This window comes from Peromyscus eremicus, chromosome 9 (assembly GCF_949786415.1).
Source record: "Peromyscus eremicus chromosome 9, PerEre_H2_v1, whole genome shotgun sequence".
Taxonomy (NCBI): Eukaryota; Metazoa; Chordata; class Mammalia; order Rodentia; family Cricetidae; genus Peromyscus; species Peromyscus eremicus.
In genome coordinates this window covers 28,106,831-28,126,645 of record NC_081425.1, presented here as the reverse complement: position 1 = coordinate 28,126,645, position 19,815 = coordinate 28,106,831, and positions in this window count along the sequence as shown.

The following is a 19,815-nucleotide window of genomic DNA, read 5'->3' as shown; positions in this document are numbered from 1 at the left end:
TACCTGAATTAAAATGTGAATTTGATGTTGAGTAGCAGTAGCAAAAATAGGAGTTATTTCCTTGTCACTGCATTTGTTTTGACAGTATTTCATCTATGAGCATAATGTTAGTTGTAATCTTTCATAATCACTGTTTGCATCATTGAAGACTTTATCATTTAATCTTAGATTTAATGATAAGGGTGTAGTTGTTCCTGAGATGGTCCCATCTTCATTCTATTAATGTGATAATTGCATTATTAATTGGTGCAGTTAAAATGCCAGTTCATTCACAGAATGAATCTCTTGTAACTGTTGTAAATAATATTTGGATTATGTTACAGGGTCAATTTTCAAATATTTATTTGAGAATTCTCTATGGGTATAATCATAAGAAACGTCAGTCTGCAATTTTCTTTGATTACTATATTTGATTTCAGTGCTATAATTTTCTGGCTTCATAGAATGAGTTAGATTTCTTACCCTCTTTGATTTATCAAAATAAATAGAAAAGAATTATTTTCAATTCTTTTTAAAAGTTTAGTATTAGCCAGAGAAAACCATGTGACTAAAGTCAACTTTTTAAGCAGATTTTGATTACTAATGTTATCATTGTACTTGTTATGGGTCAATTTAGATTTTCTAATTTTACTTTTTTTTTCCTGTTTAAGTAATGTGTGTGTTGCTGTTGTTTTTATTTTTGATTGTTTTCTTTTCTATTGAAAATGGATTCTTCTATCACACAATACTCTCAACCACAGTTTCCCCTACCTCCACTCCTCCTAGCTGCCCCCTCCACTTCCCCTCTCCCCCAGATCCAATCTCCCTTCTTCTCCTCTTCAGAAAAAACAAACAAACAAAAAAAAACAGGTTTTCAAGAGACAACAGCCAAACAGGATAAAAGAAGATGGTATAATACAAGGCAGAAAGATCTCATATTCAGACTAGACAAGGTAACCCAATAGGAGGAAAGTCTCAAGAATAGTCAAAAGATTCAGTGATATACTCCTCCCAGTTTTAGGAGTCACATACAAACACCAAGCTAACAGCCATAACACATACATGGAGGACCTGGTGCAGATCCAGGCTTTCCATTTCTGTCTATTTCACCCCATTGCCTAGTTGCTTGGATTGGCCATTCTAGTCTCTTTGGCACGATAAGGTACTCTGCAGGCTACAGAAACAGAAACCTGGACACTAATCCAGCCACAACACATACTTATAATCTTTCTTGCCTGTAAGATGTCCTGGGGCAATAGTAGCATTTAACTTGTGGGATGGCCAACCAATGTGCAATTTAGGTAATATACTTACTTCAAAAAAAAATCTTTTCTTATACATTTTGTAATTTTCAAGTTAATAATAGTTTAAAATGTTTTCCTTATTTGTTTTTTATCTTCTTTATTGTTTATTTTGTTTTGTTTGGTTTGTTAATTCAGATCTGTTTATTTGAGACAGAGTCTCACAATGTAGTCCTGGATAACCTGGAATTCACTATATAGACCAGCCTGGCTCAAGTTCACAATGAACTCTTTCCTTTGCAACATGCTGGGATTGAAGTTATATGCTACCATGCCTAGACCTGTTTTTGTCTTCCAGTGTTCTACTTTTACTTTTGACTTTAGTCATTTGTAATATATTTTTTCTTAAGTCAGTAATAATGTTTATAAATAAGTCTGTTGTAGAATATTATTTTAAGGTGTCTTACTTTGGTTTATGTTGCATTTGTTTAACTCTGTGAACTTATGTTACTTTGCCTGTCTAAAACATCTGACTGGTCTAATAAAAAACTGAGTGGCTCATAGCAAGGCAGAAGAAAGGACAGGTAGAGCTGGAAGGCAGAGAGTATATATATAAGGAGAAAACTGGAGTGAAAGGATAGAGCAGCCAGTCAAGGAGAGGACACCAGGGGTCAGCTACCCAGCTACACAGCAACCCATGGAGTAAGCGGACGAAATACATAAGTAAGAGAACAAGAAAAGTCCAGAGGCCAAAGCTAGACAGGTTAAGTTTAAGTTAGGAAAACCTGGCTAAAAACTAAGCCACGATAAGGCCGGTCATTCATAATTAAGAATAAGCCCATGTGTGTGTGTGATTTATTTGGGATTTCGGTAGCAGGCCCCCAGAAAAAGAGTAAAAATCCACAACAACATTTTGGCATCCAATGTTGGGCCCTCAAATATCCCTAAGGTCAGAGAAAGCTGAAAAGAAGAAAAGAAAAAAGAAGAGGACATGGTTACCTTAAGAAACTCTGCTGTATCACAGAACCCTTAAACAGCTTTTTTCAGGCTAAATAGAAACCAAAAAACTAAGTAAAAAATGCCTGCCACAGTACAGGGCATGAGCATTCCACAGCTGGTGGGTTGAATATAGTTCCTGGTCAAAATCACCCTCTGACTGGGCTTTGGGTATTAGGCTTGGCTTTAACAGCCTGAGAAGTGGGCGGAGCCAGCCGCCAAAGCTGTGGCCTGTGATCCTGAAGTTTAGCAGCTTAAAGTTTGCTCACAGGGTCAAAAAAGGCTAGATATCTACGCACTGAAAGATGTAGAGATAGAAAAATACTAAACAGGTTACAGTATGTTTATCAATGTCTGTAGGCTTAAGAAAAGAAAAAGGGTATAGTCATTGAAAACAATGAATAGTTAAATAATAAAGCTTTAAAGAGGGAAGAAAAATAATATAAAAAAGAATAAGACATGAATAGATGGGAAATACATAAGGAATCTGGATGCTATATAGTATTGTATTGATTTTGAACATTTTGAGTGTTGACAAGCAAACAATACCTGCTAAAAGACATGGGATTGTGAACAGGACTGCAAAACTCAACCAATGTAGATACTTTAGGAATGCCTTAACTTTATTTATTTTTTTTATTTATTTTTATTTATTTATTTTTTTTTTGGTTTTTCGAGACAAGGTTTCTCTGTGTAGCTTTGCGCCTCTCCTGGAACTCACTTGGTAGCCCAGGCTGGCCTTGAACTCACAGAGATCCGCCTGGCTCTGCCTCCCGAGTGCTGGGATTAAATGCGTGCGCCACCACAGCCCGGCTAGGAATGCCTTAACTTTAAAAAAAAAAAAAAGTCAAAAAACATATTTGTCCAGTGGAAATCAAAAAAGTGCTTTGGAATTTTGTTTCCACAGGAAATGAGAGCCTGTGGATTCCTTCTGGGTTAATATGGATCAGGTTTGATCAGGGGACACTTGATATCTATCAGCAAAGGTTACTGCTGGTCTTCCCAGGACTTTGCCATTATCTCAAATTTTCTCTCTGGGATCCTAAAGATGCTTCATCTACAGACAGCAGGAAGCAGTTTGGGGAAGAAAAAAAAAAAACTACATCCACATTCCCAAAAGTTGAGTTGTGTGGATAGTCTTTGGTTATTTGGTCGGTTATAGATGTTTGTTATCACTTAGGGGAATATGCTATATTGATGCAAATTTAAAGTTATTTTTGTTACACTGTATATATGTTTCTACTCTTGTCTAAAGGGTTTTTGTACATTGATGCAAATTTAAGTTTGTCTTTGTTACCACAGATTGTATATGTGTTTCTACTCTTGTTTAAGGTATTGTGTCTATGTAGTTCATTTATAGGTAAGATAAAGTTCCAGGTTTTGAAAGCTATTATTATTAAACTATGTAGGACAATCAAGAAACATGTCATTAGTCATTTATAACAATCAAATTTGTATATATGTTAGATACATTTTTTAGGTTAAATGAATATATTTTAGATATATGATCTTCAAATACTTTAAAGATCTATAGAATATGGCATTTAAAATATTTTGTTAACATAAAATTTTTGATGACAATGAGACATATCTGCTCTTGGCAGCACCAATTTACATCAGAGAAGATGACAGGCATTGAAGAAACTCCTTATGGAGTTTGCTTTCACTGTGGCAAGAGTAGCCACTGGGCAAAGAAAATATTCTTGCCTTTGACTGCTGACAATGTGCTGTACAGACTGAACATGCAGGACACACAGGGAAAAGACTGTTGAACTTTGTCAAAACAGGGCAGGTCAGTCCTTCAAAATTCCTGCTTCACTGAAAAGTCCCCCAGATACTCTAGGCCTGTAGGCTGAAAAGGGATGTGCCAAAGTTTGCAGAGGAACTTTGTGTGAATCTCCAGGCAGCCAATGTGTCTGTTGTTAGATATTATATCTTTCTGGGTCTTCGATGGAGTTGAAGACTAGATAGTTATAGTCGCATATCTTAGTTATGATAGAAAGTAAGTTAGATATAAAATTTTGAATTCACTAAGATAGGATAGCTAATGCATTATTTTCTTTGAATATGCTAACTACAAATGGGCTAAATACTGTAAATTAATTCTTATTTGATAACTGTTTTTGTTGTGTATAGTTTTATTCAGACAAAAAGAGGGAAATGTTGTAGAATATTATTATAAAGTGTGTTACTTTTGTTTATGTTGCATTTGTTTAACTCTGTGAAGCTGTTTAAATGTGCCTATCTAGCACACCTGATGGTCTAATAAAGAAATAAATGGCCAATAGTAATGTAGGAGACAGAAATAGGTGGGGCTGGCAGGCAGAGAGGATATATAGAGGGAAAAATATGGAAAGAGAAAAGAAGTAGCCAGAGAAGGAGGAGGACTCCAGGAGCCAACTCCTCAGATACACAGCAAGCCATGGAACAAAAAACAAACAAACAAACAAACAAACAAAGGTATACAGGAATAGAAAAGGAAAAGCCAAGAGGCAAAAGATAGATGGGATAATTTAAAGTTAAGAAAAGCTTGCAAGAAGCTAAACCAAGCTAAGGCTGGGCACTCATAAGTAATAATAAGCCTCTCTGTGTGGATTTATATGGGATCTGGGTGGTGGGCCCCCCAAAAGATCAAAAGCAAACAGCCACATCAGTCAGTCTTAATGTTTATAGTTTTTGTCTCTTCAAAGAACCAACATTGTATTTAACAATTTAAATTTCTCTCAGCTCTCACTTTTGCTTTTCTCCTTTCTAGACTTTGCTTTACTCTTCCCATTTGTTGTGGTTAGCTCTTTGTTTTTCACTATTTTGGGGCATGAAATAACTCTATAAATTTAAAATCTTGCGCTATTTACAATGAATGGAGGCACAATATAAATTTCTCTCTGAGCTCTGCTTTTCTAAATAGCCACGAAGGTTTTGAGATCGTGTTTTCCTTTTACTGTGTTTCAAAATGTTTTATATTTTCCATTAAAGTTTCTTCATGAAGTTTTGGGCATTTTTTTTATTAATTAAAATATAATTATATCACTTCCGTGCTTCCAAACCTTCTGACTATCCATCCCAAATCTCTTCTCCCAAATCTTTCACATGATTCCTATTTTCTTTTCAAATTTATTATCACTTTCTGATTAATATATGTATATATTCTATTGAATCAATGTGTTGTGGCTTATATGCATATAATTCAGGACAGACTTCTTTGTATTAGACAATCAATTAAGTGTATCATTCATTGGATAGGTTAATTCCCCCTGTCTGGACAATTGTTATTTGCTCATTGTTTTTTTGTTTAGGAGTAGGATCTAATGAGATTTCCTCTTTTCCTGTCAGGATGTCTATTGACATTCCCATTGTCAGGTCTGTTTAGGGACCCAAATGAATTATCACTGCTGAAGCTTCTCTGACATTTTTATGAGATGAGATCTCAAAGCAGGCTGCCTACTCCTTTCACACATAAAATTGTTTTGAGACTTCACCCCTTCTGTGAAGTCCACTGAGCCTTAAGTGTAGGAGTGGTGTTTTGGTTTTTATCTGTTGGAACTGAAGAACCCATAATCTGGCCATCTCTGCATTTTGTCCAGTTGTGGTTTTCTGTAATGTTCTAAAGTTTTAAGAAGAAAGCTCTTGGATTAGGAGTGAGAGCAATACTCATCTGTGGCTATAAGGATAAGTTTTAGAATTCAGTGAGGAATTATGGTGGTCTCCTAAAGTGACAGTCATTATTTGTATTGTTTGTTTGGTATTCTAATTTCTATTAAGGTGTGGTGTGATAATTTACATTTACTTGTGAATATTTCAGAATTTTGCCTTTGTTAATTTTCAACTTCAAATTATAGTGGCTGGAATAGACAATTTTTAATGAATCTTTATTTTGTAACTTTGCTGTAATTTGTCCTTTTACAAGCATTATATATCCTAAACAATGTCCTATCACTCTAAAAATTATTGGATTGTTGGGAGGAATGTATTGTACTTGTCTATAAAATCTAATTGGCTTATTTTAAAAATCAGTAAGTTATTAATTTTTTAATTTCTTTTAAATTCTTTATCTTCTATTTGAAGGGCATAGTGTAGTCTCTAACTATTATGGTAAAATTGTCAGCTTTAAATGCCACTCTACCATTTTTCATTTCATACAGTGGGACTGGGACCTGTTCTCAGTGCATTAGCTGGCTGTTTGGAACCTGGGGGCTTATGCAGGAACACTTTGCTCAGCCTGGGAGGAAGGGACTGGACCAGCCTGGACTGAATCTACCAGGTTGAGCTGAATCCCCAGGGGAGTCTTTGCCATGGAGTAGATGGGAATGGGGGGTGGGCTGGAGGGAAGGTGGGGGGGGGGTGAGGGGGGAGGACAAGGGAATCCATGGCTGATATGTAAATTAAAATAAATTATAAAATAAAAAAATATTAAAAAAGAAAATCAACTATTAAGCCTATTTATAATTTTACATATTTATAATTCATAATTTAAAAAATATTGACTTGAAATATCTACTTGTTTATTTTTATTTTATGAATATATTTGTGACTGCCTGATGTATGTTTCATTTAGACATGCATAGAGCCTATAGAATTTGAAAGAGAGCATTGGATATCCTGAGCTAGAACAACAGATGTTTGTAGGATCCCTCATGGGTTCTGTGACTTAAATCCAGGACTTCTGAAAGGATAGTAATTTCTCTTAACTGCTGAGACATCACTAACCCCCTGAAATATAATATAATGAACATTTTGTGATGCATATCTTTCTTGGAGTAAAATCAACTTTTCCTTATTTAAATAATACTCTTCAGATACCCCTTCCTTGCTTTTTATATGAATCATTGCTTCCTTTCCATGTTCCTATGCATCCTTATGAATATAAAACATGACTTATAGGCTGTGATTCAGCTAATCCAACAAAATGGCTGTCTCCTAAAGAAAAGTCTAATAATACAATAGTTGTTCAGGACACAAGGCTGGATGTCTCAACTCATCTTCAGCATACAGCAGGAATTATAAAGAACTAGGTCCTAATGCCAGTGAAGGAATAGATTTGCCATTGTGAGGGAGAGCAGGCAGGCAAAGAGACAGACTTCATTCTTCCATGTCCGTTATGTAGTCTGCCAACTGATAGTATAGCCTAGATCACAGGCACATCTTCAAATCTCAAAATATCTACATTAAAGGTGGCACTTTTCACTTTAAAAGATGGAATTAAGGAAAAAAACCCTCACAGGTATAGTAACCACTTGGGTTTCTGTTAATTCCACATATAGTCATGTTGATACTTGAGAAATATGTAATACAAATGGTGAGAACTACACTTACCTATAGATATAAGAATAAATATTTAGAACACAGTTAGAGACTATTCCGCATTAGCAAAGTGTAGGTTGTAGGTTCTTCTCTAAGATCAATGATTCATTAGCCCTGGGTGGTTAGGTAAGTCTCTAGTACCAGTTTTACTGTTTCAATTTTACATCTCTGGTGCATTTGGAATTACTTTTTGTTAATGGTGATAAATTCAGGTCTAATATAATTCTCCATTAATCCAACAAGTTTTCTCAGCACCATTTGTTGAAGATTCTCTCTATTCATCACTTTTTTTTTTTTGCATCTTTGTCAAGGATTAAATGACTGAAATTACATGTGCTCATGTTTGGGTCTTCGATTTTTTTCATTGGTCTAAATGTTTGTTTTTTATTCTAGTACCATAAATATTTTAAGCATTACGGCTCTGTAATATTTTAAGCCCTCTAGCATTGTTCTTTCTGTTCAGTATTGTATTGACTATCTGAGGTCTTTGTTATTCCATATGAATTATATAATAAATATTTCTGTGTCAGGAATGATATGTTGATTTAGATAGAGGTTGCCAAGAATTTGTAAATGGCTTTGGTAAAATGGTTATTTTCACAATACTCATTCTATCAATTCATCAACATGGGGGAAATCTTCATTAAACCCTCCTCTCAGTGCTTAGGAATTTATGTAGAATAGGGGTAAGAAAGATTTTAAAAGGCAGAGGTGATAGGTGATTTTAAAGAAACAGCCATTTCTAGACACAACAAGACTAATTCACATATGAATTCATAGAGACTATGACTTTATGAGTCTTACTTGCACAAGTTCAAGACAAACAAAATCCCAGCACCTAGTAGAAGTGGACACAGTGTACCACCATTAGCCAACAAACCACAAATGATAGCAGGTAGGAGAAATAAAATCAGTTTCTTCAACAGAGTGACACTAAGTTGGTTAACTACTCTTGATCAAACCTCATGATAATAATTAGTTGAACAACACAATTTTAATTGTTTGGTGTTTAGTAGCTTCTTTTTTTTTTTTGAGGGAATGAAAGAACAGAGAAGGGGCATCTGGGAGGAGTTGGATAGAAAATAATATTATAAAAATATACGATTTGAAATTCTCAAAGAATAAAAAAAGTACTTATGACATGGCTATTCTTAAATGAATCAACTAAGATTAGTTTCATTATCTGTGAACATTTTTCTAGATTTCAAATGTGAAAATGAAAATATCAAATAGATTGTAACTATGAACTTTAAGTGTAAAATAAAGAAAATAGATGGCATAAAGAAAAAGTGAGACATTTGCTAAGGTAAAAAAATGTATTTATATTTTATATAACATTTTCAATAAAATTTATTTCTAAATTCACTACTTTCCATGTTTAAATTATCATTGGATGCTTTCCATATCTCCCTTTTTGTTATGTTATTTTATTACCAGTAATTTTTTGTGTATAAAACATAGATTTGTTTTTTTCTCATAAGAATCATGATAATAGCAAAGAAGGTACATTATATTTTATAATAATGTGTCATCTCAGTGCTACAGGGAGTCCTTGAACACATGCTGCCCATATGCCCAATGAATTTACTCTGTGCATATCACTCTAAATGACTAACTGACTAAATAATTCTCTCAAGACACGTCTCATCATAATGCTGATCAGCTACGGTTCATTTACTCTTATATAATTGCAGAGGATGTTTATCCTTTTTTGCCCTTTTATTCTGCACAAGCTGTTGTTATGTTCTGGGTCACAGATAGGCTGAAACAGTGACTAAGCTCTTTTGTGAGGGCTCTACAGTTTGATACTCTGTAAAAATAGAAGGAAATAAAATGTTTACTTTCTCACTGGTATATCATAAAGCTTAAGAATAAGCATGATCTATTCAGTACATAAAGACTGACTTAACTCCTCAAATTTTCTTACATATGACTTATTTGCTTCTCCTTCTTAAATGACTATACATTCCACCTCAATGTATTAAGATATGAAAGTATTTTATAATCTCTTTCATATTATATTTACTTTAAATTATACAGTGAAGGACTCATGAACTAGAGACTATAGGGTTGGAAAGCTAATCAGTGTACTACAACTGAATTCTAGGTTCTCAAGAAAGAAAGTTAGGAATAATTTATCTCAAAATTTTAACACTAAAATCTATATAAATCATATTGCTATGCTTCTACCTACTGTACTCCCAGTATACATGTACAATTGTGTTTAATCCAAAAATAATCCCATAATTATATATGGATATTGATATTATCTTCATACATGTATAAAGTATCTTGGAGTCAAAGAAAATATAGATTCAATTTGAATGAAAGTATATGACTTTGACTTTTCTTCTATAATTAATAGTAAGGTTATGCTTCTTAAAACTTTTATTTTCTTGAAATTCTTGTTGAATTTTATAAGTTTTACTTAGTAATTTCAGAATTAGGAATCTTTATCATTGCAGTCCTGGGTTTTCTCTTCACTTGCATATAGTCTCAAAGCTTGAGGTGAGGTAGGGTTGTAACTTTCTTTTTTATTCTTACTCTTACTATAGGATTCTGAAGAGAAGAGAAATGATGTGGTTTGTCAAGTTATATGAGAAAAGGCCTGTACAGGCACCTTCTCAGAGCTAACAGTTTGATAATAATCTCTTAAACCATCTCCTATTCATTTCAGTCTTTTTTCGTCTATAGTTCCCTCTTGAGGAAACAAAGGACAAAGGTCCCTAACATAATCAAAACAAATTTTAAGATTCTTTTTTTTTTTTACCCTAGTTCCTCGTGTCTTCAGAAATTCTTTCAAACTCAAAATAAACAGGTCCTGTTTACTAAAAAAAAAAAAAAAATTGAGTATTAAGTAAATATAAACAGTATTTGTTTAAAAAATACGGCAATTGGCAATTAAGGATAATTGTTATAGAGGACTGGATTTCAGTTCCTGGTACCCATGTCTGCTTGCCCAAAATTGCCTACTATACCAGCGTTAGTACATTAGATGTCCCCTTTTAGTCTCTGGGAGAAACCACATATGTTTCCCACTCCATAGGATGGAAACTATGCCTGATACTACTTTGATGCCCAAAACTTTGAGACTTTACTGGCTATGGCTTTACTCCTCATGGCAAGGAGCTCTAAGAGGAAAAGGAGGTAAAAAGTGAAAAAGAGCCAGAAGTGATAGAGGACTACAAAAAAAAAAAAAAAAAAAAAGTGTTCTGTAGATTCAACAGAATCATGAACTCACAGGGACTGTGGCAGCATGCGCAGGGCCTGCACATTCAAAAATCATATTGTAACTTCATTTTTCAAATATGATATCAAATATGCAAAGGTTGTCTTTAAAAATAAGAACAATTTCTTCGTATTAATATTTTTAATATTTATATTGTAATGAATGTTGTAATTTTTATGAGTTCTCTTCTGGAACTTGTTTTATGGTGTTCATTTGAAAAATCATGTTCTTATTCTTTCCGAACAAATCCATAAACTTTTCTTGTTATCTATCCATTTTTTTTCTTTTTAATTTGCTTTGTATTTTTGGAAAATCTTCTACTTTACATTTTTTTTTTACTTCAGTCATTTTTCATTTACTATTGATTGATAAAATTTTATTTTCAACTTATGGCTTACAACATTAACAAATATTTATGCTGTTATTTTTCTCTTTCCATATTTTTACATTTTCATTAAGCATGCTATTTTTTAATTATGTATATCATTCGATATTATCAGTTTATTTTATGAATCCTATATGTTATTCAAAATTTTCATTCAAAATTATTACTATTTCTATGGCTCATTTTAAATTTGTGATCAATACTCACTCCACTTATTTGGTAACAAAGTAAATATTTTTATTTGGTAAAAGCAAGATGCTTTGAAGTTTATTTCAAAATTTGCAGTCAATCACTAAAAGAATTTGAAGTCAACTTGGAACTAAAAATTAATGTTACATTTATAAATGTATTCTAAACCTATTTAACATATCAATGCATACTGCTAAGAAATTTAAAATGCCCCCACATTTTGAGGTGTTACAATCAGAACATAGTAGTTTATTGGATATTTTTCATATTTTAATCCTTTATTTCATTTTAGTTCATATCTTCTGGAGTGAAAAAATTACAGTCAATTGCATAGTCATATAACTATCAATTGCTGTCTAACAATAATAGCATTTCATTTTAAACTTAAAGGAAATTTATAATTTAAGCAAATTCTCTCCAACATATGAAAATGTACTTAATCAATCACCTGGAGTTCTTTTGTAAAGGTAGTTGGATTATTAGAGACAATCAAGTTACTACGTTTTTCATGTATTAGAATTGTATTTTTATACAAGCTGTCAAATGACCCTTATTTTTAGTAGTCCTTTTCAATATTTTCTTTTCTCTCTCCTTCTCTTTCTTGACCAGGTTGATCTTCCCATTCTTGTGGCCCACTTCATGCATCATTAGCTACCTATTCTCTCTTCCCTGTCTAATTTATCCCTCCTCCATATTCCCTTACTCTATGTATAACTTCTGTAGTTATACTGAATGTAGCTTGCTTATCAAAGACTTAAAAGGCAATATCCACATATAAGTGAATATGTATTATATTTGACTTTTTCAGTCTAGGTGACCACTTAGGATATTTTTTTTTTCTAACTGGAAACATAATATAGTGGAAGTGTCCTAAAATATAACCATTATTAATGAGCTCTAAATGAAATAGCCAAATTACAGAGGAGACAGAGCCCCAACTAGACTCTTTCCTCACCAAAGGAAATTTCCAGTGCAAGAAATTGGTTATATCTAAGGGAGTTGTTAGCCAAAGGGTCCCATTAAAACTTCAAAACAACTCAGACTCTTGCCAAGGTTATTGGTTTCTCTCTACAAACTAACATTAAGACCCTATTGCTGAAGACAACACCTATTTAAATCATTGAACAAGGATAAGTTGAGCAGATACCTACCTAGAGCCTACACCCTTAATAAATAATGTTCCTGGTACTATAAGGCAGTCTAGATGCTACTAAAGGAGAAAGATAAACCCCAACACAGCTATAAACTCTTTTATCTACAATGATGACTGACTGAAAGATGCACTAATACAATAATGGCACAAAGGTTGTCAGAACAGTCAACCAATATCTGAATGGATATAAGGCCCACTCCATGGGATGGAATCCATCCTGACCCTGCTGGGGTGACCAATAACCTGAAATAAGATGTAGCTCAGATACAGGGGAAAACCCAATAGTATTGTCCTACCAAAGGAACATAGCCATAAAATGACTAACAACATTCTGCTAAGCTCTTAGAGCAATGCCTTGCTCAGCAATCATCACATAAGCTACCTCTTTTTTCTTTCAGTCCTTTTCTTCTGTTTGTAGGTTTGTTTATCCTATTCCTGTTTTTTTTTTTTTTTTGGTTATGTTTTTCATTTTATTTGGTTATTCTTTAGATGTCTGATAATCATTTTTTAAGGATAGAGGCAGAGAAAGTGGGTAGATTCAGATGGCAGCTGTTTTGGAGACTGTCTCAGAGAAGATGGAGAAAGGGACCATGTAATCTGAATATATTATATGAAAAAAATTCTACTTTCAATGAAAGAAATATAGGAGAAAAGAAAAATATTATTTATGTTTTGGCAGCATGTTACTACATCTGATGTTTGATTGCTCTCCCAAGATGGCCTCTCAATCATGGCTGTTTATCACTTATTTACTCTGAGAGTTGTAGCAGGAAGTTTCTCTGGTCTTGCCAGGCCCTGCAGCTGGGATAGATCTCTCCCACCCCCATCCTGAAGCCGCTTCGTCCCAAGTAAACACACAGAGGCTTATATTACTTACAACTGTATGGCCTGTGGGTCAGACTTCTTGCTAGCTAGCTCTTATATCTTAACTCAACCCATTTTTATTCATCTATATGATGCCACATGGACAAGGTATTACCGGTCTACTAGCATGTGGCTCCTTCAGTGGCAGACCGGCATATACCCTGACTCCATCCTTCTTCGTTTTGTCTTCGGTTCTCTATATTCATGTGTCAGTGTTTTTCAACCATGGTTTTATATTCAGCAATTGATTCATCATCTATGAAATTCACATAATAAATGTGGTGTATCTCTGATTTCTTGGTTGCTCCCCAGATCTGCTGTGAAGATTATCAGAAATGGTTTGGGTTGCCACCATCTGGATTATGATAAATTTAGATGACAGTTTATAGTTATATTAGATAATAAACAGAAAAAAAAGCTTTCCAAGAATATGTTAGGTTCCATAGAAACTTAGATAAGTAAATATGTAAATTGATATTTTATAATATTAATCCTAATTTTTCAAATTAAAACTTGAATATCTCTAACAATTTTTGAATAGTTTGCTGTAAAGATCACTAAAAATTTTAATTGATGTGTTAATTTGTACAGATTACGATAGCAACAAATTTTAATTTAATTTCCAGATACTTGTTACATGTAAATATCTCAGATTGCTTTATTAGACTTCTTACATTCATCAGTCTTAAAAATATACTTATTAATTAAAATAGTTTGTAAATTTATTTACATTTGTTATCTTCATAGGTGACAGGGGCAATTTTATCTTTTGATACCAAAGGCCAATTAGGCTTCTAGTCAGAATGATGTGACAAGCAGATTATGCCAAGTAAGTCCTACATACTAGGGGATAAGAAGTCTAGTTTAAAAAGTAAAGTTATTGTTATTGCCAATTAACTGGTTTATATTATTTAAAGAGGTAATACGATTTTTTCTAATGAAAGAATAGTAAAATAAAGATTGTTGGAATAATATTTTGACTAATTTTCAGTTATATACAAAGACTCACAAGAGAAATAAGCATATTTAACCTGACTACATATGTCCCATTTCAGCAATTTGACAAAAATATTTTCCCATTTCTAGTTATGCAAAATATCTTAGTTCATGAGTTAATTATTCATAGATGTTATCATTCATTCACACATTTAACAATGCATTTAGTTTCACCAAAAGTATCTTTTTTTGTTTTGTCTGGACTATTCTTAATAATTAACTGAACCAGGAAAGTGAATTGACTAAGAGTACTTTTTTTTTTTATTGATTTTTACATACCAAACACAGAACTCCCTCTCATCCCTCTTCCTACACTCCGCTGCCTTCCCCTAACCCAGCCTTCACTCCCTCCTCTGAAAGGATAAGTTCTCCCATTGGGGGACAGCTAAGACTGGTTCATTCATATGAGGCAGGACCAAGCCTGTCCCCCTGGCATCAAGGGTGAGCAAGGTGTCCGACCATAAGTAATGGGATCCAGAAAACCATTTCATGCACTAGGGATAGATCCTGATCACACTGCCAGGGGCCCCTCAGACAGACCCAGCTACACAACTGTCTCCCTTATGCAGAGGATCTAGTCTGGTCCCATGAAGGTTCCACAGCTATTGGTCTAAAGTTTGTAGGTTCCTATGAGCTTGGTCCAGTTCTCTCTGTAGACTTCTCCATCATATCTTGACCCCTACCTTGTTCATATAATTCTTCTTCCCTCTTTTTGACTGGACTCCCTACTTGTTTTATGATAACTTATAGGTTTACTCATAATCACTTTGTTTTCATATGAAAAATATTTGAATGTGTGTCTGTGTGTTTGAATAACTATACAAGAAAAAAGTACATTCATTGAAGGTAAATAATAGATGTAAACAATGTATTTTACTAATCACTCTTAATTCTAAAGCCATTATCTTTCTGAAGTCACCAGGTCATTGGTATTTAAAAAGTTCCTATTTATTGACAAGAGGTTAATTTTTAAAAGTAAAAGTTTAAGTGAAGGATGGAAGTAGTCATTAAGAAACATTAGTACTAATGATGCCTTAGACCTTTAAAATATTGAAATTATAGCAAAGTATCTACTAAGTTCACCTATCCTTATACACAATGTTTTATCTACTGTGTCCTGAACTCTTTGGGGTATACGTTAATGGGCCACAAAGGGCAAAATGAGTCTATCAGCAAAGTAAAGCTAATGAAATACAAGAAAGTAGTTACTGTGACTGTTATTACTTCATCCAGTAAGAGTTAATTGTTAAAACTACTAACCTTTAAAAAAAGGCAAAATTTTAAAGGATGCAAAATGGTACTTTTAAGTACAAAATAATTTTCAAACAATCAAATACACAGATAAAAATCTATGTAAGAGTCAAAGGAACAAAAGTCCAAAGATTAGTAGATTTCACTCACAGTGAAAAGAATAGTAAGAGGCTCAGTAGTATTATAATTATAATAATGTGAAATGCTATTTCCAAGTTAAATATTGAAACTCATGAGGAATTCAAGACTTCTAAATATCATATTTATTTTAGTGTAAGAAGTGCAGGCTAATCTGTGAAATGGTGTTTTATGGAACTATTTCATGAAGTTTAATTTGAATACTTCCGTAATATATTATTGAACTTTGATCAGAGTTCAGGTACTATTTTGTGAAAGTTTGACAAAAGGATCATATTTGCTATTCAGAGGAATAGGAGCAAAGTTTTAAGAAAGTCTGTGATTGTATTCTTAAATAAGTTCCATAATTTTCTCGTTTAAGATTTAAAACATATACACGTGTACCATTTCAATATGGTGGGAATGATGGGATGGCATTTAATATGTTCAAAACACATATTAAATGACATCTCTGTGTCCATATTGAGGTCTTGGACTTCACCTCCTTTTCTGTTGGTAACACTAGGAATGTAAACATCAGCTTGCACACTCATTAATATTTAAATTTCTATATAAAAGCCGAAAGCATCTTGCTTTGTTAGGCTAAGCTTTTAAAAATAAAGTTACTTTTTCCTGGGTCAAAAGAATATAGTCTAAGTTGATTCTCAGTTCCAAAGTAGAAACCAGGCATTCTAAACTACCCATACATTATAAACTATTTTTCTCTTCTTTTAATAGTTAACCTACTTGAGCTTGCCAATTACCTTGCTAAGAGTCTGCCCCCACCTCAACCGCCTCCTCTGCAGATAGTGTTTCACCTGGAACCATGAAGAGATGAAAGAAAGAATTCACTCCTTAATAAAACATCCACTCAGAAAACCACTCATTGTAGTCACTTACAGAGCTCCCATAAAGCAACACTGCTCATTTGTCTGAGATAGTTTGGAGGATAGTTTGAATGAGCTATGTCCTCCATAGGCCTGAGCATTTGAACATTTAGTTTCTAATAGTTGACACTGTTTGGAGAGGTTACGTGAAAACTCTGATTTTCTAGATTAAGTTTTTCACTGGCCATGGCTTTGAGAGATTAGCTTCACTTGGTTTCTAGTTCTCTCTGCTTCATACTTTTGTGGATGTGACTGGATCTGTTCTTCATTGCAGAACCATTGTTAGTTAGCTAGAGCCAAATGAACTACATCTTACTGGCTTATGTAAAACTATAACAAGTTGGGGTATCTCTATGCACAAAACACTGCTTATATGGACGGTGTGCTTAGTATTAATGATTAAAGATAACATTGTACCCTTATGCCCACTCCCTTCTTTCTGCTGTCAAAAGTTCTGAAGTAAGTTTATACAATAAGCATGGGTATCCTAACTATTCCTTTCACTGGTATTTTCTCTTTCATACTCACAATAAACATTTTTAAACGGGGAAGAACAGACAACACACTTGACCTAAGGCAAAGGTCCAAGGAGTGATAATATGTACAACAAACTTGTTTTATGATCAGTACACTAATCTGCATTTTCAATATGATAAAATATATTTTTGAAAATATTAAGGTCTTTTGTGGGATAGTTTGATCACACTCTGACACTGCCAAGACTGACAAAAAAGTTTGCCTTGAATCAGAAGGTGAAGCTAGCTACTAATTGACCAGAATTAGCCGTAAAGGGTTTTGGAGGATCCAGGACATACAGAGAGACACAGGAAGTAGCAAAACGAAGTAAGAAAGATTCCTGGCCAGTTAGGGTCAAGTAAGGAGAGAGAGAAAAGGTCACTGGTCACTTCTCTGCCACTTCTCTGACCAATCAGGTTTTAACCCAATATCGGACTCCTGAGTTTTTATTAATAATAAAATAATATAGATAACCATTACATGTGGCTCCCAATGTGGGGCATTACACAACCGTGCAAAGGCAGTGAACCTGCTACCCCTCCACCTATGCTGCCAGAACCAGCTCTGTCTTCCTTCCCACAGGCCATCTATACCACTTCTGGTTTTTCTGTTGCGGTCTTTCCACAGCAGCCTCCAGCTCCTTCCTTCTCCCAGGGCCAAATGCTGCTGGTGTTAGCTAACCACCCCCAGCCTGTTTCCTAAATTTCTGACCCATAGGCTTTTGCTGGCATCTCTCTTCAGGCTGCCAACCCAGACCAGCTTGGCTGTCTTAACACCTGCTCACATCAGCTCTGGGCTTGGGGTTTGACTATTGCTGCCAGCACTGAAAGTGGCCGAGGGGCCCAGCTATGCATCACTCACATACTTGGATCCACTTTTGCTGCCATCAGCAGCAGATCTGGTGAGATACCTGGGTATTCTTAAAGGAAAAATTAGGTTTTAAAAAAAAGGAAAAATCTTTTCCAAGTTAAGAATCAGAAACACCACAATACAGGGAGTTAGGATCCTTTTAGTGCTGCTATAGATGGTTTGCAAATGGAAAAAATTAAAGAGTGGATACACCACTTAGATGTTGAGATAATACTGATTATAATTAATATGATTTTGGTAATTCACATTTTATCCTTAAAAATGTGGTTTGACAACTCTGCCAAATATGAAAATTTGACAGATAAGATACAAGCCTTAGACTTACTATTGATAAGATGTAAGCCTTAGAAAGACTTCATACTGATAAGATACAAGCCTCAGAAAGACCTACTAAAGAAAATATTCAAACAGAGCAATTTAGAGTAGAACCTACCACATCTTTGCATTATAAAATTTAAAAGGAGCAGCCCAAGAGTATTAGAAAACCAACCTTAGTTTATCCAGTTACCATACAAAAAGTGACCACCAGATAAAAGACATTCCCAGGGTTTTATAGAAGTTAGTATCCAGTAAAAATTTAAGATTTGAAGAGATTTAAAGAAGCAGTTGTCTCATATGGCATGCATTCACTCCTGTAAAGTAAACGTTAAGTCCATGTACAAATCAGAACAGAATTATCCCACAAGACTAGAAAGATTTAGCTACAGCAACATTTTAAGCTGGCCCTCATTTACAATGGAAATTATGGTGGAAAAAGGAAGCTAGGGTCATAGAACAATGAGGCAGGCTGGAGGCATGGAAATATCATGTAACCAATTTCATTGTGAAGTCTAGTATGCTGATTTGTGAAGACAGTATATATTTGATGATAGCACCTTAGTACTATTCCATTTAGCAGCTTTGAATGCTTGAGACAAAGTTGAGGAATCAGGAAAGAGGAGTAAGTTATTTACTAATATTATACAAGCCCCAAAAGAATCCTTCACTTTTTTTTTGCAAATATTGACTTCAGCCATAAATAGTATAATATGAAATCCATGAATCAGACAAATATTAATTGAATGCCTGGCTTTTCAAAATGATAATTCAGAATGAAAAAGGGTGATTAGGCTTTTAAGGCAATATCAGCAGCAATAGATGAATGGATTAGAAATATGGCTGATATTGGATCTCATGCTTATGATACTGCTTTAACAGAAGTAATTTCTAGAAATTATAATAAAAATCAAAATGTCAGATGTTGTAATTGTGATAAACAAGGTCTTTTGAAAAGGGATTGTAGGCAAGATGATTCAAGAAACAATGTTATTTTCTAGTTATAATCCATAAAGAATGTCCCAGCCTTCTGTAGTATGCAGATGGTGTGGCAAAGGCCAGCACTAATAAACGTAGTTCAACATTGGACAGGTAAGGTAACCCTTTACCATTGAGAAATTCCCTGAGGGGCCTCTTGCAGGTCCCAATATCAAATTTTGCTAAATCATTCCCTGTCAGCATAGGAGAAATTCACTCACAGAGCAAGTAAAAGACTTAAAAAACATATAGCTTTGAATGTAACCAAAGACATAACAATTTCTATAGATACAACAAAAATTTCAAGAGAGACCAGAAAACAAGTATTATGGTAAAGTGATATAAATGATCAGAGAACAAAACTAAGAAAAACATATACACAGCATTGAAACTCAGGTTTTTCGTATACACAGTTGCAGACATTATGTAACAAAAGTTTCAGCAAATATTGGCATCTAGATTGGCCTCTTCAGTAGGTAAATGTTCAGCTTCTTGGGATTGGAACTTTACCTAAGGTAAAAGAAAGTACAAGATAGGTCGAGTGTATA